Source organism: Eschrichtius robustus, chromosome 9, assembly GCF_028021215.1.
Source record: "Eschrichtius robustus isolate mEscRob2 chromosome 9, mEscRob2.pri, whole genome shotgun sequence".
Lineage (NCBI taxonomy): Eukaryota > Metazoa > Chordata > Mammalia > Artiodactyla > Eschrichtiidae > Eschrichtius > Eschrichtius robustus.
In genome coordinates this window covers 114,925,713-114,949,475 of record NC_090832.1, presented here as the reverse complement: position 1 = coordinate 114,949,475, position 23,763 = coordinate 114,925,713, and positions in this window count along the sequence as shown.

Genomic DNA, 23,763 nt, shown 5'->3' with positions numbered 1-23,763 from the left:
CCTAGAATCACATGGTGTGATTAGAATTGTTGGAATGCACAATCGGATGTGTGGTGATGGTAACGTTCTCCCGAGGAGGAAAGAGAGGAACAGAGTTTTTCTTTAAATTTCAATTCTGTTAGGAAATTTACTTTTTTTTCTCTTGTCTTACAAAAATACAAGTATGAATTATGTTTTACAATTCGAGACTTTGTTTCATGAATGAATAACTCTTTTCTTTCTGTTACCTGTACAGGTGAAACTTCAACAAGATCTTCTGGTTCTACCTCTAAACTATGCCCTGAATCTGACCACTTCTACCATATCCACTGGCCATGCTATTTCTTTGCTTTTAATCCTGTGAGGTACACTCACTGCCATTAGACTGATACCCACACTTCTTACCACAGCTGACAAGAGACTGCATGACCCCATGGCAACCTATTTCCAGACTTCACCTCCTACCATGCGTTCCCATCTGCTGTGTCCCATCCCCTGAGCCGTCTACATCTTCCTGCAGCCGCTAAGCTTCCTCTCATCTCCATGTGCTTTCACTTGCTTTGTTTGCTCCTTATGCCTGGAGCCCTCTCTTCCCAGATCTTGGCATGGTTGGCACCCTCTCGTCTTTTTTGGCAAATGTCGTCTTCACATAGAGACCTTTTCCGACTCTCTGAGCCAAAGTAGCCCTTCTTCCTTCTAACTCTTCATTTCATCATCCTTTTGAATTTTCTTTAGAGCTTTTTTTCACCGTCAAAAATGAGCTTATTTTATTTTTAGTTGCTTGTATTTCTTATCTGTATCTATCCACTGGAAGGAAGGTCCACGAGTGCAGGAATTTTGTATTGTTTATGGATGTATCTTTAGTGCCGGGGATAACGTGTAGAGTATAATCGTCGCTCTCTGTAAGTATCTGCTGAATGAGTGAATAAAAGGAAGAATAAATGAATAAATTTTGTCATGTTTCACATTCTATTATGTTTCTTCTAGTTATATTTGTATTACAGTATTGGTCGGAGCATACATTTTGAACTAAAAAGTTTTATGTGTCCCTGGGCCTCCTCAGTGTTAACCATTATAAATCTAAGTCCTGTCTATATGTCTAGAGACACTTGTATTAAATGTTCATTGGGAAATTTAACACAATCACTGCTATCTCCAAAGGACACAATAAAGAGGCCAGCAAATTGTCCTTGGAGTCAGACAGATCTAGATTTGAATCCAAGTCCAGTAGCTTACTAACTTTGCCACCGTAGGCCAGTGGCTTAACATATGTAAAAATGCCTGGTCCAATGCTCAGTATTGGATGGTAATTGTCCTCATCACATTGTACACCATTTTTTATTGAGTAAGTTCATAAGGCATTTTGTCTGTCATCTGCAGTTGCTACTAGCAGATTGGGGTCAAGTTTGAGAAATAGCGCTTGTAAGAAATAAAAATAAAATTTCAAGCGAACTTAAAGTCAGGTGCTGTTTCAATATAGGTAGTCTTCTAAACAAGTTTCTTTATAGGAACACCTTTCTCAAGAGGCAAAATAAACAGATACAAGTAAGAATTTAGTGAATTTAACAATGTCATGTCTTATACAATTTGAAAATTTTATAATTTGTAAGTAAAATGTGCAAAGTCAAAATGAAGGAAGAGATACATAAATTGGTTTTTGAAAATAGAAAATGGCAAAGATGTTTGTATGTTTATTCATTAATTTGTCAAAAAAATTTGAGGGTCTTTTGAGGCTAGGCATGGTGCTATGTTGAAATCACAGGTTCACTTGAAATGTATAAATGAATAACCTTTGTCTGAGCCTCAGTAAAGCATCTGGAGCAATATATCTTAATTTTGCTTTCAAACACATACAAATTATTTAAGATATAATATGTTACTTGGACCAGGACAGTTCAACAATTGGGCAATAATAGTCTCTTCAACAGATGGTGCTGAGACAACGGGATATTCACATGCAAAAGAACGAAGTTGGGCTCATACTTCACACATATAAAAGTTCATTCAAAATGGGTCATCAACTTAATGTAAGACCTACACGACCAAACTCTTAGAGAAAACATAGGAGTAAATCTCTGTGAATTTGAGTTAGACAATGGCTTCTTAGATATGACACCAAAAGCAAAAGTGACAAAAGAAAAAATAGAAAATTAAACCACATTAAAAAAAAAAACTTTTGTGCTGCAACGGGTGCCGTTAAGAAAGTGAAAAGACAACCCTCAGTATGGAGAAAATATTTGCAAACTATATAACAGATAAGGGACAAATATCCAGAATATATAAAGAACTGATAGAACTCAATAATAAAAAGGCAAATAATCCGATTACAAATAGGCGAAGAATTTGAATAGAGATTTCTCTAAAGAAAATACATAATTGGCCTATAAACACATGAAAAGATGCCTAACATCATTAGGCACTAGGGGAACACAACAAAAGTCACAACGAAATACCACTTCACAGACTCTGGGATGGCCATAAGCAAACAAACAAACAAACAGCCTCTAGAAAATAGCACTTGGAACATTTGTGTATTGCTAGTGGGAATATAAAACGGTGCAGCCACTGTGGAAAACACTTTGGCATTTCCTCAGAAGGTTAAACATAGAATTATATAATCCAGGAATTCCACCCCTAGGTATAAACCCCCAAATTTGAAAACATAGACTCAAACAGATAGTTGTATACCAATGTTCATAGCAGCATTATTCAGAAGAGCCAAAAGGTGGAAACAACCCAATGTCCATCAACTGATGAATGGATAAAGAAAATGTGCTATGTATTATTGTTATATAATATTATCAATGCAGTATATAAAATATTTTATATTTTCAGTAATAAATAGAAAAGAATGAAGTTCTGATAGCTGCTACAACATGGATGAACCTTGAAAACATTATGCTACATTTATGAAGCCAATCTCAAAAGACCACATATTGTGTGATTCCATGTATATGAAATATCCAGAACAGGCAAATCCATGGAAACATGAAGTAGATTCATGCTTGCTGAGTGGGGGATGGCAGAGAGGATGTGTATTGACAGCCCATGGGTACAGGGTTTCTTTTAAGGGAGACAAAATTCTCTTAAATTAGATTATGGTGATGGCTGTGTAACTTTGTGACTATACTGGAAAATATTGAATTATACAGGATAAATGGTTGAATTGTAGGGTATGTGGGTTTTATCTCAATAAGCTGTTAAAAAATGTTGTTTGGAGTGAAAATTACCATTGGGATTTATAAATAAGGAGCTACACTTAAAGACATTTAAGTTGTTCAATATGCCACCAGATGGCTTCAATTTAAATTCAACTGATTTACTAATCTGTAAGTGTATGTTCCTAATAGTTGGCAGATATATTTTCATCTGAGTTCATTCCAAAGTGGGTAGAGGGGAAAACCATAGGCTTTAACCTCTGTAGTTCTCGCTTATTGCTATTCTGCTGTAATATTTATCATAGCTAAAAATAGACAAACTTTAGGGAAAATATTTTTCTCTTTCACCACCAATTTTTTTCACTTGTCCTATGTGTGCCAGATTGTAAAATCCTAGTATCCTAAATGTTCATATGGGAAAACTGAATCTGGTATAAAGAAAGACTCCTTATTCATTCCTTGATTCTTTGACCCAGAGTATTATAAACACCTTTTCTCTATGCCTACCATTACTATAGGGAATTTTATTTTTATTTTTGAAGAGGTGATAGAATATTCTTTTATTTTGACTAAATTTAACCAGTTGGAATTATTTTATTTTATTTTATTTTACACACTATATTTTACTTTCTAATTCAATGGATGTATAACAGTTTTTTTCAAAATATAACTTAAAAGTTAAATTTTTTATTTAAAAAAGCGTATGCTTCACTATAGTATGGAAAGTTACAAACTGGTAAATGATAAAAAAATAAAATTCAAATCCCAATCAGAAAATTACAATGAACATTAACCATTAACAAAAGCTACCATTTATTGAGCATTTATTTTGTGCCAGGTACGGTGTTAATCTCTTTATCTACATAGGTTAATTTAATTCTTAAAACTGCTTTATGAAGTAGCTATCATTTTCACTTCTATCAGATAAGGAAGCATTCAGAAGTGAATTAAACTTCACATTTGAATCAAAAACTACAAGTGTATACTCTTCTGATCAAATTTAACTCTATTAGTGGTTTTTTTTTTAACATCTTTATTGGAGTATAATTGCTTTACAATGGTGTGTTAGTTTCTGCTTTATAACAAAGTGAATCAGCTATACGTATACATATATCCCCGTATTGCATCCCTCTTGCGTCTCCCTCCCACCCTCCCTATCCCACCCCTCTAGGTGGTCACAAAGCACAGAGCTGATCTCCCTGTGCTATGCGGCTGCTTCCCACTAGCTATCTATTTTACATTTGGTAGTATATATAAGCCCATGCCACTCTCTCACTTCGTGCCAGCTTATCCTTCCCCCTCCTTGTGTCCTCAGGTCCATTCTCTACATCTGCATCTTTCTTCCTGTCCTGCTCCTGGATTCTTCAGAACTTTTTATTTTTTATTTTTTAGATTCCATATATATGTGTTAGCATATGGTATTTGTTTTTCTCTTTCTGACTTACTTCACTCTGTATGACAGACCCTAGGCCCATCCAACTCATTACGAATAAGTCAATTTCGTTTCTTTTTATGGATGAGTAATATTCCACTGTATATATGTGCCACATCTTCTTTATCCATTCATCCAATGATGGACACTTAGGTTGCTTGCATGTCCTGGTTATTGTAAGTAGAGCTGCAATGAACATTTTGGTACATGACTCTTTTTGAATTATGGTTTTCTCAGGGTATATGCCCAGTAGTGGGATTGCTGGGTTGTATGCTAGTTCTATTTTTCGTTTTTTGAGGAACCTCCATACTGTTCTCCATAGTGGCTGTATCAATTTACATTCCCACCAACAGTGCAAGAGGGTTCCCTTTTCTCCACACCCTCTCCAGCATTTATTCTTTGTAGATTTTTTGATGATGGCCATTCTGACGGGTGTGAGGTGATACCTCATTGTAGTTTTGATTTGCATTTCTCTAATGATTAGTGATGTTGAGCATTCTTTCATGTGCTTGTTGGCAATCTGTATATCTTCTTTGGAGAAATGTCTATTTAGGTCTTCTGCCCAGTTTTGGATTGGGTTGTTTGTTTTTTTGATATTGAGCTGCATGAGCTGCTTGTAAATCTTGGAGATTAATCCTTTGTCAGTTGCTTTGTTTGCAAATATTTTCTCCCATTCTGAGGGTTGTCTTTTGGTCTTGTTTATGGTTTCCTTTGCTGTGCAAAAGCTTTTAAGTTTCATTAGGTCCCATTTGTTTATTTCCATTTCTCTAGGAGGTGGGTCAAAAAGGATCTTACTGTGATTTATGTCATAGAGTGTTCTAATTTCATTCTTTTACATGTAGCTGTCCAGTTTTCCCAGCACCACTTATTGGAGAGGCTGTCTTTTCTCCATTATATATTCTTGTCTCCCTTATCAAAAATAAGGTGACCATATGTGCGTGGGTTTATCTCTGGGTTTTCTATCCTGTTCCATTGATCTATATTTCTGTTTTTGTGCTAGTACCATACTGTCTTGATTACTGTGGCTTTGTAGTATAGTCTGAAGTCTGGGAGCCTGATTCCTACAGCTCTGTTTTTCTTTCTCAAGATTGCTTTGGCTATTTGGGGTCTTTTGTGTTTCCATACAAATTGTGAATTTTTTTGTTCTAGTTCTGTGAAAAATGCCTTTGATAGTTTGATAGGGATTGCATTGAATCTACAGATTGCTTTGGGTAGTATAGTCACTTTCACAAAGTTGATTCTTCCAATCCAAGGACATGGTATATCTCTCCATCTGTTGGTATCATCTTTAATTTCTTTCATCAGTGTCTTATAGTTTTCTGCATACAGGTCTTTGGTCTCCCTAGGTAGGGTCTTTTGTCTCCCTAGGTATTTTATTCTTTTTGTTGCAGTGGTAAATGGGAGTGTTTCCTTAATTTCTCTTTCAGATTTTTCATCATTAGTGTATAGGAATGCAAGAGATTTCTGTGCATTAATTTTGTATCCTGCTACTTTACCAAATTCATTGATTAGCTCTAGAAGTCTTCTGGTAGCATCTTTAGGATTCTCTATGTATAGTATCATGTCATCTGCAAACAGTGACAGCTTTACTTCTTCTTTTCCGATTTGGATTCCTTTTATTTCTTTTTCTTCTCTGATTGCTGTGGCTAACACTTCCAAAACTATGTTGAATAATAGTGGTGAGAGTGGGCAACCTTGTCTTCTTCCTGATCTTAGAGGACATGTCTTCAGTTTTTCACCATTGAGAACGATGTTGGCTGTGGGTTTGTCATATAAGGCCTTTATTATGTTGAGGTAAGTTCCCTCTATGCCTACTTTCTGGAGGGTTTTTATTGTAAATGGGTGTTGAATTTTGTCAAAAGCTTTTTCTGAATGTATTGAGATGATCATACGGTTTTTCTCCTTCAATTTGTTAATATGGTTTATCACAGTGATTGATTTGTGTATATTGAAGATTCCTTGCATTCCTGGGATAAACCCCACTTGATCATGGTGTATGATCCTTTTAATGTGCTGTTGGAGTCTGTTTGCTAGTATTTTGTTGAGGATTTTTGCATCTATGTTCATCAGTGATATTAGCCTGTACTTTTCTTTCTTTGTGACATCTTTGTCTGGTTTTGGTATCAGGGTGATGGTAGCCTCGTAGAATTAGTTTGGGAGTGTTCTTCCTTCTGCTATATTTTGGAAGAGTTTGAGAAAGATAAGTGTTAGGTCTTCTCTAAATGTTTGATAGAATTCGCCTGTGAAGCCATCTCGTCCTGGGCTTTTGTTTGTTGGAAGATTTTTAATCACAGTCTCAATTTCAGTGCTTGTGATTGGTCTGTTTATATTTTCTATTTCTTCCTGGTTCAGTCTTGGAAAGTTGTGCTTTTCTAAGAATTTGTCCAATTCTTCCAGGTTGTCCATTTTATTGGTATATAGTTGCTTGTAGTAATCTCTCATGATCCTTTGCATTTCTGCAGTGTCAGTTGTTACTTCTACTTTTTCATTTCTAATTCTATTGATTTAAGTCTTCCCCCTTTTTTTCTTGATGAGTCTGGCTAACGGTTTATCACTTTTGTTTATCTTCTCAAAGAACCAGCTTTTAATTTTATTGATCTTTGCTATTGTTTCCTTCATTTATTTTTCATTTATTTCTAATCTGATCTTTATTATTTGTTTCCTTCTGCTAATTTTGGGGGTTTTTGTTCTTCTTTCTCTAATTGCTTTAGGTGTAAGGTTAGGTTGTTTATTTGAGATGTTTCTTCTTTCTTGAGGTAGGATTGTATTGCTATAAACGTCCCTCTTAGAACTGTTTTTGCTGCATACCATAGGTATTGGGTCATCGTGTTTTCATTGCCATTTGTTTCTAGGTAATTTTTGATTTCCTCTGTGATTTCTTCAGTGAACTCTTGGTTATTTAGTAGTGTATTGTTTACCTTCCATGTGTTTGTATTTTTTACAGTTTTTTCCTGTAATTGATATTTAGTCTCAGAGTGTTGCGGTCAGAAAAGATACTTGATATGATTTCAATTTTCTTAAATTTACCAAGGCTTGATTTGTGACCCAAGATATGATCTATCCTGGAGAATGTTCCATGAGCACTTGAGAAGAAAATGTATTTTGTGTTTTTTGGATGGAATGTCCTATAAATATCAATTAAGTCCACCTAGTTTAATGTATCATTTAAAGCTTGTGTTTCCTTATTTATTTTCATTTTGGATGATCTGTGAAAGTGGGGTGTTAAAGTTCCCTACGATGATTGTGTTACTGTCGATTTCCCCTTTTATGGCTGTTAGCATTAGCCTTATGTATTGAGGTGCTCCTATGTTAGGTGCATAAGTTTTTACAATTGTTATATCTTCTTCTTGGATTGATCCCTTGATCATTATGTAGTGTCCTTCTTTGTCTCTTGTAATAGTTTTTCTTTTAAAGTCTATTTTGTCTGATATGAGAATTGCTACTCCAGCTCTCTTTTGATTTCCATTTGCATGGAGTATCTTTTTCTATCCCCTCACTTTCAGTCTGTATGTGTACATAGGTGTGAAGTGGGTCTCTCGTAGACAGCATATATACGGGTCTTGTTTTTGTATCCATTCAGCCAGTCTATGTCTTTTGGTTGGAGTATTTAATCTATTTACATTTAAGGTAATTATCGATATGTATGTTCCTATTACCATTTTCTTAATTGTTTTGGGTTTGTTATTGTAGGTCTTTTCCTTCTCTTGTGTTTCCTGCCTAGACAAGTTCCTTTAGCATTTGTTGTAAAGCTCATTTGGTGGTGCTGAATTCTCTTAGCTTTTGCTTGTCTGTAAAGGTTTTAATTTCTCCGTTGAATCTGAATGAGATCCTTGCTGGGTAGAGTAATCTTGGTTGTAGGTTTTTCCCTTTCATCACTTTAAATATATCCTTCCACTCTCTTCTGGCTTGCAGAGTTTCTGCTGAAAGAGCAGCTGTTAACCTTATGGGGATTCCCTTGTATGTTATTTGTTGCTTTCCCCTTGCTGCTTTTAATATTTTTTCTTTGTATTTAAATTTTGATAGTTTGATTAATAAGTGTCTTGGCATGTTTCTCCTTGGATTTATCCTCTATGGGACTCTCTGCACTTCCTGGACTTGATTAATATTTCCTTTCCCATATTAGGGAAGTTATCAACTATAATCTCTTCAAATATTTTCTCAGTCCCTTTCTTTTTCTCTTCTTCTGGGACCCCTGTAATTTGAATGTTGGTGCATTTAATGTTGTCTCAGAGGTCTCTGAGACTGTCCTCAATTCTTTTCATTCCTTTTTCTTTATTCTGCTCTGCAGTAGTTACTTCCACTATTTTACCTTCCAGGTCACTTATCCATTCTTCTGCCTCAGTTATTCTGCTATTGATTCCTTCTAGAGAATTTTTAATTTCATTTATTGTGTTGTTCATCATTGTTTGTTTGCTCTTTAGTTCTTCTAGGTCATTGTTACACGTTTCTTGTATTTTCTGCATTCTATTTCCAAGATTTTGGATTATCTTTGCTATCATTACTTTGAATTCTTTTTCAGGTAGACTGCCTATTTCCTCTTCATTTTTTTTGTCTCGTGGGTTTTTGCCTTACTCTTTCATCTGCTGCATGTTTCTCTGTCTTCTCATTTTGCTTAACTTACTGTGTTTGGGGTCTGCTTTCCGCAGGCTGCAGGTTCGTAGTTCCTGTTGTTTTGGGTGCCTGTACCCAGTGAGTGAGGTTGGGTCAGTGGGTTTTTTAGGCTTCCTGGTGGCGGGAACTGGTGCCTGTGTTCTGGTGGATGAGGCTGGATCTTGTCTTTCTGGTGGGAAGGACCGCATCTGGTGGTGTGTTTTGGGGTGTTTGTGACTTTATTATGATTTTAGGCAGCTCTCTGCTAATGGGTGGGGGCAGTGTTCCTGTGTGGCTAGTTGTTTGGCATAGGGTGTCCAGCACTGTAGCTTGCTGGTCGTTGACTGGAGCTGGGTCTTAGCATTGAGATGGAGATCTCAGGGAGAGCTTTCGCCGTTTGATATTATGTGGAGCTGGGATGTCTCTGGTGGACCAGTGTCCTGAACTTGGCTCCACCACCTCAGAGGCACAGGCCTGACACTTGGCTGGAGCACCAAGACCCTGTCAGCCACATGGCTCAGAAGAAAAGGGAGAAAAAAATAAATAAAGAAAAAATAATAAAAATAAAATAAAATAAAGTTATTAAGATAAAAAAATTTTAAAAAAATTATTAAAAATAAAAAAAGTAAAACAAAAAACAAATGGACAGACAGAACCCTTAGACAAATGGTAAAAGGAAAGCCACACAAGTAACATCACACAAAGAAGCATACACATACACACTCAGAAAAAGAGAAAAAGGAAGAAAAAATATATATCTTTTGGGAAGTCTGAGGTCTTCTGCCAGCATTCAGTAGATGTTCTGTAGGAGTTGTTCCACATGTAGATGTATTTCTGGTGTGTATGTGGGGAGGAAGGTGATCTCCACGTCTTATTCCTCTGCCATCTTGAAGGTCCATCTCTCCCATAGCGTTTTGTGTTTTGTTTTGTTTAAACTGCTTTCAGACCAAAGCTGAGTCTCCAAGTCTCTGCCATCTAGTGGCAATATTGAAGAAATACTGGTTTCCTACACAGCTCTGAGTGCACAGACTTTGGTAGATGTCCAAGAACTGTTAAGAACCATCGGCAAACTAATGACTAATCTTTATGTTTACCCTTTAGTTCAAAGTACTGAGCTAATGTTTGCACAAAATTTTTATGACTTTATCAGTCTTTTATTTTTTGATGTTAACTGCCTTCAGTACAAAACCTGGGACTTCAAGATACACTAATTTATTACTAGTTTCTAACCACTTACTTATAATTGAGGCAGACTAAGTTTTACAAAGACATTTCTATTTGCACTGTAAACAGAAGGTAATTGAAGAATTTGTTAGTTTTTGTCAGTTTTTAACTACGTTCTAGTTAATTTCTTAAGTTCTGATATATATATACATATTAAATGTGGGTTATGTTCACTATTTTAGATTAAGCTTTAATTGATTGAATATATTTCCCCACATGTGATAGTGATGGATCTCTATATCATGGGTTATCTGTAGGATGTTTGTCAGGTTAAAAGTCAAAAATAGGATGTCTCATTCCTTAGGATATGTAAAATTCAGTGCTGGTAATGTCTTTATTGGCAACATTATAGTGAAGCTTTTAAAAAGCCATTTTATACCAAGTATATTTTATTACTCATGATAAGATATGCTTACTTCAGAGTGGACTGCTCTTATAAAATTGGTGGCATAAAGTTTGATTTAGATCAGCTAATTTTATTCAATGACAGAAAAATACTTCTTTATTAAAAGTGGAAAATGCCCAAGATTAGTTTAAAAAGTAAAATAAAGTACAATTATTTAAAATAGAAATGAGGCAATTTGTTTACACTGTGGACTCATTTTAGTTTATTTCTGGGTAAATCTTAACTTTTTCAAGGAAAATCATGTCAGACATGTAGGCAGCACATTCAGTAATAACCTGGGTAAGGATTTTAATAAATCCTGCTTCCAGATACTCAGCTATAGCATTTTATATTCAAATGAACCCAAATCTCATTATTATGGATGAACTTAGAGAGGGTAAGCTTAGAACTTAATCCTCAATAGATAATCCTGTTTGGAACTGACACTGGCATACTGTGAATCTTTCCACCTCTTTAGAAAATAGAATAATTAGCATGTGCGTGTGTTTGTAAATTATAAAGTTGTTCCTTTGTAATGGGGTTGAACAGGGGAGGGGATGCAGAGGCTAGTGAAAACCACATGACTAGTGCATCATTTTTCTGCCCAAATGTCACTGAGTGGTTCGCGATATGTACATGAACCAAAACCCTATCGTCTTGGTATGTGTACACATTTGCCTCTTCTTTGGGTCTGATTAACCATCATTTTTCTAGCGCTGATGAATTTCCAGCAGAAGTGTGCTGGATATGCACATGGGAAGAAAAACTTTAATTTTCTCAGAAAGATCTACATAATTTGTGTCTGAAAGCCTGAATCTTATACTCTTGTCATTCGAGTGCCAGGGCCAGACAACCAGCTAAACGATTAACTCCAGCCCAGAAATCTATAAATAAAGTTTGTGAAAAGAGAGAGAATGAACAATGCAGGGTGGAGAGAAAACGTAGCATAGGTCTTGTAATGGAAATCTACAACTTCCATTGAGGCTGCTGTTTGAAAATCTGTAAGGGAATGGCTTTCTCCAAGACTGAATATACGAGAAAAGAAGCAGATGTCCTTGAACTGTCTCTTTGAAGATGCTCATTATTAATACAGAAGAAGACGAAATTCAGGAAAGGACTGAGTGTCAACAGAGATGTTATGAAAGAAGCCAGGAGAGGTAGTTGTCTGTGAAGCCAGAGGACAAAGTGGGAAGAGCTGCCAACAGTTCACAGGAACATGCAGAAGTCAGAGGGGAAAGAACAGATTTTGGGTGACCTTGGATTCTGGTCCAAAGGATGGGGCCGCTGGAGTCAGTACCACTTGGTGACAGGAGGGGGCAGCAGAGGGCCGCAGGGTGGCCTCGTTGAATCAAAGTCAATTTAGGAGCCAGGAATGCAGGGAGAAGCTGGGAGGAGGGCGTGATAGCTACAGAAGCGCCAGCTGGGCTGGCTAAGTGGTGAAGCCTGCAGGGGGCGCTCCTGCACGATCCCCTAGCCCTAGAAGGCCTTTCCTTAAAGGACCTTTCAAATACCCACTTTCGTGTGGCTGCAAAAGCGTAGCCCAGGTCTTAAGAGACGCCAGGCTGTAGTGCTTTGCCCCGAGCCTGTTCGTCACGTTTAGCCACATTAGGGGCACAAGGCCAGCAGTGATATTAACTGTGGCTGGTGAGTGTCACCACGCTTCCCTATGGCCCCTCATGGCTCGGGACTGTCCCCAGGTGTCACACTTGACCTTGATTTCTGCCTGACGGCCACTGAACTCCATCTGCCCGATCACAGCTTGATTTCCGTGCTGTTCATTTCAGGACAATGTCAGTACTCCAGGAGCAGTGGAAACCCTGTAACTTCCATGGAGACCGTTTGAAAATTTGTAAGGGTGTGATTTCCCAACTCTATTTTGGCTGATGTTTGGGTCACTCTGATTCCTGGAGTGTGATGGGCACACCACGGTGGGGACCGAGGTCAAGTTCAAGCTCGTGAGCCAAGGTCAGGAGGAACCGCTAGTGCTCTTGTGCCAGGAAGGCAGGGTTTAGCCTCTTTCTATTCTTCTGGGAAGCGCAGCACTTGCTAGCGAGATAGATGCACTATTTGACTATCTGCCACGAATGGGCAGCCCTGGCTCAACCACTGACTGGAGCCAAGGAGGTTGGTAGCCCTGCAGGTGGTGGTTGGCTGGCTGTGGATGGATTCAGGAGGGGCTTATTGAGGTCTACCTGTAGTGCTGTGTTTGAACCAGCTTGTCCTGGCTCCTGAGACCGACTGTCAGCATCTCAGTTACATCCCATTGGTAGCTTGAAACTGGCCATGAAGGGAATAGTCACAACACAGAAGTCGGAAGACTTTGCAGATGAGCCTCCCGCCTTCTCGCCCTGAATGCTGGTGCTTAAACAGTTGTCAGCACACCACTGCCCAGGCGCCAGACTCAAGGCTGGTCCTCGTGCTGGTCCAGGCAGGGATGGTGGGATCGCGGCGCCCCTGTCAGGTCTTCTCTACTTTGTTTCTTATTAGAATCTCCAAAGCTGCTCAGTGTTATAAACCACGGAAGTGAAAGATTACCTTTTTCTCACCTACCCTCTAACCTTGCAGGCATGGATGGTTTTTTCTGAATACCCCAGTGTGAGTGTGAGGCCAAATTGTTTGGATCAGGTCACAGAGCTGTGCTGTGCATTGCAGAGACAACATCAAAGCTGGGACCAGCAGACTAGGATGCCGTTTAGTTAACCTGGGTTAGACAGATGCCTCCCGTCCCCCAGCCCCTGCAAACCTGAGTTTCTTTGCAAAATAAAGAGGCTTGGTCTAGCAAACTCTAATTATCCCTGCTCTTACATTCTGAATTACAAATCTAATTTTCTTTTGCAATGTCGTGTATCAATATACTTTGGGTTATCAGTCATCATCTCTAAATTGTTTTCCCCAAACCTCTATTTTTACTAAAGCACTTTTCATTCTCCCAAACACGCTGTGTCAGATCTCTGGGCTTTGTATTTAATGTTCTTTCTGGAATGTCCTGCCTTCCTCTCTGTCCACCTGACAGCATCCTGCTCCTCTTTAAAGGGTCAGCTCGTGTGTGTCCACCACTGTAAGGCCCTCCACGACTCTCAGAACACTTCGGCACCCCGTTTTGCTGTTTCTCAGGGTCCCGACAGCGCTCTCCCTGGCACAGCTGGAGATGCGTAGGAAACCTGGCGGCAGGCGCGGGTCCTTCAGGGTCTGTCTCTATCGGTCCCTCTCCTGTGTTATCCTCTTGAGTTCATTTGCTCTGTTTAGATTGGCTGAACTTTGGATTCAGCTACTGCTTGATCTTAACCTCTCTGCCCAGCACCCCTCTTCAGATTTGATGGCATCCCTTTTGTTCCTGACCCCAAGGGCCATTTCTGGTATTCCACATCCATACCTTGTTCCAATTCCTGAAATTCCAAGCCTGGCCACAGACCTAATTCCCTACCCGCCTGAGCAGGGAGTTGTGAGGAGAGCTTGGAAATTCTTTAGGGAAGAAACTGTTCTTTCACTTATGCGTCCTCAGTACATATCGTCATGTCTGGAACATGGAAGTGCTCAGCGAATGTTTATTGAATGAATACGTGAACTAATACGGTGAGGAGAACTGACCTAGCAGAAGATCCTACTTAGGATGCAGACTTGGTCTCACTTCTTGCATGTCACGTTTGGATTTTGCCCTCTAGACTGGTGGTTCTCAACCTTTTTTAGGGCCTCTAGGAGGATGTAAAAAAACTGGATATCTTTACCAGCAAAATAACGCACAGCATACAAAAGTTAGCACAGAATTTCAATGCCTTCAAAAATCCCTTTGAAGCCCATCCATGAGTGCCACAAAATAGCCCCTGTAACACACAATGGGGAGGCACTGTAAGTTTTTAGGTCTGGAAAGACGAGATGAAGATGATTCAAGGAGGTGTTCAGGGTGGACAAAAAGCTGGGAACTGGAGAGCTGGAGGGTGTGGGTATAAGGTGAGGAGGGGCTGAGACAGAGTGCGACGCCCTGCGGATGAGGAAGGAGAAGCAGGAAAGGAAGAACAGAGGGGCTCTACTATCAGTTGTATGGAGAAACCCGATAACAATGATTCTGTGCTCTTGCAAAAAGATCCTTAAAGATGAGACAATTGACACAATAACCATCCCTTGTTTTTAAGGAGTGATACTGGCACACGTGAAATAAATTAGTATTTCCAGATCTGTTGACTCATTTGTTGGGAGCAGTAGGTTTGCGTGCCCGATTATCCGCTGACTTGGTCACTGTTGGTTTAGGAACTTCGTGGGAGAGAGCAGAAATAGAAGGGAGGGGTGTCAGACAACTTTCCAGAATTTTAGAACAGGCAACCCTCCCTCCCTCCCTCCCTTTCTTCCTGTCTCTTTAATATAAAGGAGAACACACTTTTCTGTAAATTACATTTTTCCAACCATTTAAAAAAAATGAAATGTACCTTTTTCTTATGTTTGGTGTTCAATTCAAACAGCCTGTCTGCCTGTAAAACCTGTGAATAACAGTCTTGTGCTTCCATTGAATCAGGTTGGTAAACCCTCTCCTATCCCTGCAGCTCCCGATCTAAATGTATGATATGTTGCTAGTGGCCATGGCGCATGAGTGACCACCCGAAAATTCATGAAGAGCATGTAAGATTTAGAAGACATCAGGCTTAGAGTGAATTAAGACTAGGTATTAAGTGTAGTCTGCGGGGATGAAGCTAAATACATTTAAGTAAGTGAGAGAAGATTAACACAAGCTCAGTCCTTTGGAAATTCCTTATGTCTCTATCAGAAGATGGGAAAAAGTGATCCATTTTGCTATTATTAGGTTTTCTGCAACTTTTCTTTCCCTTCTAATTTCTTTGTTTCTTCTCCCATCTTACTTTTCTTTGCTCCAGTCTTTGAGCAAACATTCCTTCCAAGACTTCTCTCTTCCTTGGTGTCTTGAATCTCAGTCTTTCATTTCTCTTCATGAAGACTGGTCCCTCCGTTTCCTCCTGTCTTCTTTTTTTTTTTTTTTTAATATATTTTATTTATTTATTTACTTATTTATTGGCTGCGTTGAGTTTTCCGTTGCTGTGCGCGGGCTTTCTCTAGTTGCGGTGAGCGGGGGCTACTCTTCGTTGTGGTGCGAGGGCTTCTCGTTGCGGTGGCTTCTCTTGTTGTGGAGCATGGGCTCTAGGTGCGTGGGCTTCAGTAGTTGTGGCACACGGGCTTCAGTAGTTGTGGCTCGCGGGCTCTAGAGCGCAGGCTCAGTAGTTGTGGCACACGGGCCTAGTTGCTCCGCAGCATGTGGGATCTTCCCAGACCAGGGCTCGAACCCGTGGTCCCCTGTATTGGCAGGCGGATTCTTAACCACCGTGCCACCAGGGAAGGCCCCCCTCCTGTCTTCTTTACGTCACCAGTGTCTCTATTTCTTGGCTCCTTCTCGCTTGGGTACAAACAAGCTCCAATGGGCTCCAACGGGCTCCAATGGGCTCACTATCTTTTCATGCAGTCACCCTCTCTTTCTCCTTCTTTGTTTGGGCCAGAGGCAGTGTAACCTACTCTTTTTGCCCCACCTCCCAGTCTATCTTTGCATTAATCAGGATGCAGGAGAGGTTATGCTGTGATAACAAATATGTGAGAACTCTCCGTGGCTTTAGCAAAACAGAGATAGGCATCCGTCCACGGCACAGTCTGATGCAGGCTGGGCAGGTGCGTCTCTCCCAGTCTCTCCCGAGTCTAACCCAGAGACCTCAGTTACAACCAGTTCCAAGGAGCCGTATTAGCGTCCAGGGCTTTGCTTTCAGCCACAGCCAAGGGAGAGAGCACACATGTGGAAGAGACCCTTGATTATACCTGTCCAGGCTGGCAGAGACACCTCCATTCTCCTTAGGTTCTGCTGGTGAGAACTCGTCATGGTCCTGATGCACGAGGGCTGGGAAACCTTGAGCAGCACATGGATATTCCATGAGTGCTGACGGGCATGGCGTACCCCCAGTTCCTCAACACCATGTTTCTGTTGCACGTCTTTGAAGGAGAGAAAAAAGCAGATCACAACCTGGGTACATGCCATGGCCCTCAGGCTGCACCTGGCAGTGCTTTGGAAGGTGAGGTCGTGAGTACTAAATTGCATATAAGATTGAAAATTTATTTTATTGAAGTATAATAGATTTACAATGTTGTGTTAATTTCTGCTGTACAGCAAAGTGATTCAGCTTTGCATATATACACATTATTTTTCATATCCTTTTCCATTATGGTTTATCACAGGATATTGAATATAGTTCCCTGTGCTATAAGATTTGAATTTTTAAACTGGCCTACACTGGACTGGATGTTTTAATATTCGAAGTCACCAGAAAGCTATGGGTTCTGCCTGAGGTGTTATTAAGGGTCAGGAAAGAAAGACTTGACAAAGTATATTTGAAAACAATGACCGGCAAAAAATAAACTGGTTAATGTTTGTACCATACTGGGTTCAAGACTGTCCAATATAAAACCTGTGTTTGGTTTGGAGAATAATGTCATCAGATACAAATAAAACTAGACAATGCTTTATTATTAAATGTGGGTTACATGAAGAAACCAAAAGCTAATAAAGATATTCTTTTGTTTTTGAATAAGCTTAAACAATGACTTTACATCAGTTTAGATAACAGAAAAGGGAATTTAATCACATTTTAAATTAAGTTCAAAGATACATCCTCTAAAAATAATGGAAATTTGCTGAATGCCTTTCTACTAAGAGTGATGTGAAACTCTCATAATTAGATTAATGTGTTTAATTCCCCTGGAGTATTGCAGAGGGTGCGAATCAGCCTTAATCACAAAGTATATCCCATTTAAACAAAGCAAACGCCCTTTAATGTCTTTGCAATGACCTTTGTGTGGAATTTTCAAATTCTCATAAATTCTTATACATGTTCTTAACTTCTAGGGATTTTGGCATGAATTATGATTCAAAGATAGAGTTTGATTAATAATGTCTATGTCCATGCATAATTAAAAAGATCTCTTCCTTTAGAGAAAAAAATTCTTGAGTTCTGAAGAAAATGTCTCAGATAATGTTCAGAGGGCTGGGATGTGCCTGACACGTAATCCCAGTCTTCTTGCTTCCTAAGCCATCCCACTGCAACTGCTGTGTCTTTAAAGACCTCCAGAGAAACATGTTAACATCACACAGGTCAACCATCCTCTGGTCACAACTAAACCTGTCCATTATTGATTATACTGAACACTCTTTATTATAAGTTTCTTAAAGCCAAGCCTATTGTGTTCTTACAATTTTGCTTATAACTTATTTGTGTGAATTCTTTATACATGAATATTTTCAAGTCCCTTTGCCTTCTGGAGGACACAGCCTTTATTTGTTATGAAACAATAAATTGTTGGAATATAAAATAATGTTGTGATTGGAAAGATACTTATCACGTGATTTTAAAATTGAAAGAACCCTACCAGGATATCTATGGCACCACCTAATTTTACAGAGTCTAAAGAACTCTGCAAGTTCACTTGGCTAGTGGCAGAGCTGGGACTCAACTGATTTTCAAGCCTGTGCTTTGTGCCTTATGTAATAACTTTCTCATTATGTATAGCTCTTTATGTACATAGAAGGGGTAGAAAGGCTGATTTAGCGTCTAAGCAAGCAAGATTAATAGCAATAACTAAAAAGTACTATGGACAAATTGCCAACCCTTTTGGCACCAGGGACCAGTTTCGTGGAAGACAATTTTTTCACGGGCTGTGGGTGGAGGGATGGTTTCGGGATGATTCAAGCACATTACCTTTATTGTGCACTTTATTTCTATTATTATTATATCAGCTCCACCTCGGATCATCAGGCATTAGATCCCGGGGGTTGGGGCGCCCTGGGAGAGTATAGAAAAATAAAATCCGTATTATTGTTTGTAGTTGTACACTAAGTTATTTGATTATTTAATAATACCTTTCTAACCCACTAAATTGTAAGCACCAAGACAGCAACAATTACATTTTAAATTATATTTTGATAACAGACGTATAGTTGTCCTTTTTAAAGGAGATATTTAATTTGCCAACTTACCATTTCTCTTTAAGTATTTTCTCTAATATTATATGAGCAGTTCTACAGATAATTTCCAAGGTCTGAATTTCGTGAATTTTATGAACGTTTCTTTTTCATAAAGTCATCCTTTAACGTAATTGCTGAACTTTATATATGTTTCTAAATGTCATCAGAAAAGCCACATTTTAGTGCTCTCTTGAATTTTTGACATTGTTCTGAAGGGTCTTTTCATTGCAATACTTGTTAATTGCATCACTTTAAAGTAGATGAGTGGATCAATGAGACATCTTCCAAACTGAGCGTGAGTACTGATGAACTGGACACTTGATGTCTTTCATTGATGGCTCGTTCAACCTGCATCTGGTACGCTTCTGAGTCTAAGAGATAACTGAAAGTATCACTGTAAATGGGCTATAGGGCTTTTTCCCCCCTTGATTTGTTTTTAGTTCATTTAAATAATAAAAATACATTAATATATTCTTAAAGGAAAGTTACATAAAATAGCAGTTACAGAGCAAAAACTGAAGTTCTTCCTTAATAATTGTCTTAGTCAGCTCAGGTTGCCATAACAAAATACCATAGACTTCACAACAGAAGTTTATTTTCTCACAGTTCTGGAGGCTGAAGTTCTGAGATCAGGGTGCCAGCATGGCTGGGTTCTAGTGAGAGCTTTCTTCCTGGCTTGTAGGTGGCCACCTTCTTGCTCTGTGCTCACAGGCTGGACACAGAGAGCAAGCTCTTTGGTGTCTCTACTTGAAGGACACTAATCCCATCAAGAGGGCCCCACCCTCATGACCTCATCTAAACCCAACTACCTTTGAAGGCCTCATCTCCAAATACTATCACAACAGGGGTTAGGGCCTCAGTGTATGAATTTTGGCAGGGGGTGGGGTGGGTAAACAATTCAGTCCATAGCAATAGTATTGATAAACATTGGTATAGTGCTTGCTAATTTATATAATGTGCCAAGATCTGTCCTGAGCAGCATTTGCACACATATTCACAATTTACAGATGAGGAAACTGAGGGATCTAGAGAAAACACGCAGCTAGTAAGTGGCAGAGCCAGGAATCGATTTAGGAGGTGTGACCAAAAGTTCCATGCCCTTAAACTCTACTTTATAAGATTCTCTCAGCCCTCAATCTTTCCAGATAAACCTTCTTAGAGGTAACACTGCCTGCAAGTGGTGTGAATTCTTCTAAGCCCATTATGGACTGTTTTGGGCTCTGTGTTTTGGTCACTGAGTTCATCAGGAGACTGATACTGTAGCATGCGGCATATAGAACATGACAGGCTGAGCCTGCTGAACCACTCTTCTCCCAGCATCTGCCCATTTCTCGTACCTCACTGACGTATATGAGACCTGCAGATTCCAACTGAGCAGCTCTTCATCAAGGAAGCCTCCCTGATTTCCCATCCCTTTTATTCTAGAGGAAAGAAATGAGATCCAGAGAGGCAAACTGATTTCCAAGAGGCTGCCTAGCTGTTTGGTATCAGAGCTAGGACAGGAATTCATGCCTCTGGATCTTGCTGAGAGCTCTCCTCCAACACACCACTTTGATTTTCTGGAACTCAAACTCACCTCCTAAGACTCAGGGGAGAAATTCACAAGAGTACTACTGTCTTGTGGTTTTGCTAATTTTGGAGAAGTACATTTTAGATCTTGAATCGTTAAACCAATTCTTCCAAAAAGCAGCAGCATAGAGACCATTCTAGCTTTCAGCAAAAGGCACAAAACAAATTTGTGAAATTACTTCTGTGAAAGACAAGGTCATTTAAAATGATTTTTGGATTTTAAGTTCCTTGAAGGTATGGAGGCACTATACTATTAGAAAAGCAGAGAGGATCATATTCTTTTTTTTTTTTTTGGATCATAGTCTTATAATAAGTTAAATCTGACTGTGTAAGTGAATGTGTATTAGTTGCGTATTATTACCAGCATATTATCACAAACTCAGCAGTTTAAAATAGAACAGAGTTATTATTTTACAGTTACATAGGTCCGAAGCCTGGAAGGCTCAGCTGGTTTCCTTGCTATGGGTGCCACAGGCTGAAATCGAGGTGCCAGTCAGCCTAGGATGTTACCTGGAATGTGGAATCCACTTCCACATTCATTTGGGTCTTTGGCAGAATTCAGCTCCATGTGGTACAGCACTGAGTTCCTCATTTCCAAGCTGGTTGTTGGCTAATGGTTGTTCTCTGCTTCTGGAGGCTGCCTGCATCCCTGGCTTGTGGCCTCTTTCTTCATCCTTAAAGCAGCAATGTGGTCCAATCTGCATCCCTGGCTAGTGGGCCTCTTTCTCCATCCTTAAAGCAGCAGTGGTGGTCCAGTCTACATCCCAGGGTTGTGGCCTCTTTCTCCATCCTCAAAGCAGCAATGGTGGTCCAGTCTGCATCCCAGGGTTGTGGCCTCTTTCTCCATCCTTAAAGCAGCAATGGTGGTCTAGGCCTTCTCATACTTATTCCCTGTGACTTCTCCTTTTGCCTCATCTTTCCTGCCTTCTTTTCTGCTGCATCTCTGATTAACTCTTCCATTTTCCTCTCCTACTTTTAAGCATTTTGCTTGATAATATGTTGGGCCCAGCTGAATAAACCAGAATACTATGGCTATTTTAGTGTCCGTAACCAGGATCACACTGACAAAGTGATTATACCTCCCATTTTGCCACATAGAGTAACATTGTTCTGGGAACACTACAGAGTGTGAACACTACACCCCTACAGAGTGTAACCCCATATCTCTTATCAAGTCACAGATGGGAATAAGAGAGGAGAGATGGAAACTGCAGAGGACCCAGCTCCTGGGAGCCAAAGGAAGAAGTGGGAATGCATCCAGCATCGTATGGACCACCGGTGTCACAGCAACCACAGAGGCGCAGGCTGGAGGCTGGGGGTACTGAGCAGCTACTCAGCATCCTGACAAACCCAGAAAAGCCCTTCTGGTTTGAACCAGGAAGGCAAACTTAGGCAGCCAGGTAGCCCAAGTAGAAAAAAATAATGCCTGTATCTTTAAACATCACGAACAATTATGATCAGGAGTCAGACAGTGTGAGAGCAGAGAAATAGGTTGGCTTCACAGCCCAACACTGAACTCTGCTGTGTTATGGTAACCCAGTATATTGATTTGGCTCCATGGTAAGGGTCCAGGCACGCTTGTCTCATCTTGCAGACATTCTCACGAGTGTGGGAGTAAGGATGGGTCATAAACCAATAGCATCAAATTCCCTGAAACCATCTACTGGGAGAACTCCTGTTAGGGTGTCCGATAGAAGCTTACCTGGTTAGAACACAGAGCCATAACAGATAACACCACTTATCAGAGCAACAGTATGGTAGTTGTATATTTATTTTTTCTGCAGTAGAATCATTCATCTGGGTCACATGAATCACATTACCTCTGACCTGGCAGCTCAATAGCCGATACCCACGAGTAACTCATATTAGGATAGGCTCTGGTACTTAAACAAGAGACTTCTTAGTCCCGGAAGAGTGTGCAGGAATCTTTTTAAGGACTTTGCCATCTCCATCTGCTTAATTTAAATTACATAGCCAGTGTGATGTTTAAACTGTCTTGTACTAGAAAATTAATCAAAGAACCTCATTCATGTCAGTTTGCTTTTCTGCGGCGTTGGCTCCAAGCACAGAAGTGTGATGAGATACCATATTTAGCTTAGCACTTAAATCAAGGCTACAGGCCCTCTTAAGTATATATAGTGACTTTAGTGAGTTAATACTCCTTTCCCTGCCCTGATGGCTTGCTTTCTAAATGGGATTCTTTCCAAATCCCTTACATAGGGGGAAAGAAAAGCAATTTAAAATTTGAAACAAGCCAGAATCAAGTACTTTACACAATGCGTTTAATCACGAAACTAAATCTTAAATTTAAAAAAATTTTCCAATTATCAAGAATTTGGACTTGGGCCACAGTAATTACTGAAAGGTTTCTTTTCTTTTTTGTTTTTAACGGTGAAATAAAGACTGTGGTGTGGTAATCAAGTTATGCAGGTGTGTGTGTGGGAGCTTATTGGCCATTTTTCTCATTTATGTTTTTCTTAAAGATGTAGTCCTTAATACTTATATATGCTTGTACTTACTTTTGGAATACTGTATTTGAACTCCATCCCAGAACACCATTTAGTCTTATATGGAAGTAACTTTTCTTCATTGGGCCATGATCACCTGAGACAGTGTGGTTCGGGGTTAGGGAGTGGGAGAGAGTCTATCTTTTTTGCTTACCTAAATTTATGGCCATTGATTTTTCAGGGGATCTTTCCTCAGATGAGCCCATGCTGCCCCCTTCTACTGACCATGTGAATGTTCTCTGTGAATGAGCCTTTTTTGGGGCGGTGGGGGGTGGAAATTGATGAAAGGTTTGTATTTTCTGTCCAAATTGATGCCTAGTGAAGTAGAGACACATCTGTGGATGCAGGAAGCCGAGGCAAAGGAGGCCTTGGGAATATAGTTCCCCCCAAATCAGCAACATCCTGGGGAAGGCTTTGGGCAGAGCAGGGCAGTTTCAGCTGGAACTCAGGGAGTGGAGAGATCCCATTCACCATCTGCATTACTCATGTTAACACAATAAAGTGTTTACATGTCACTGTCAGAATGGTGATCATCAGACACTGGTGTAAGTTACAAGTTCAGATCAATAGAAGCATCGTGCCTGTGAAAGGACACAGCACAGATGTGATCCTTGTTTCCTGATAGTCAGCTTGAGATGCTATAGTCCCATCTGGGAGGACTTGGAAAATCAGACTCACATCACCTTCCTGCTGCCTCTAAATTGCATTCCAACTCCCATACCTTTGTCCTCTTACTCCAATCTGTACTTGAAAATTACCCAAAGCCAGATTACCTTGTCTGCCAGAGGCGGAGTCTGAATTACAACTGACTGCTCATTCAGGGGGCAGCCATGGCCAAGGATAACCACGAGTTGCCATGCCTTTGACATCGCATTGGCAATTTCGCAAACTGTGATTAGTAAAGTACAAAATATTCC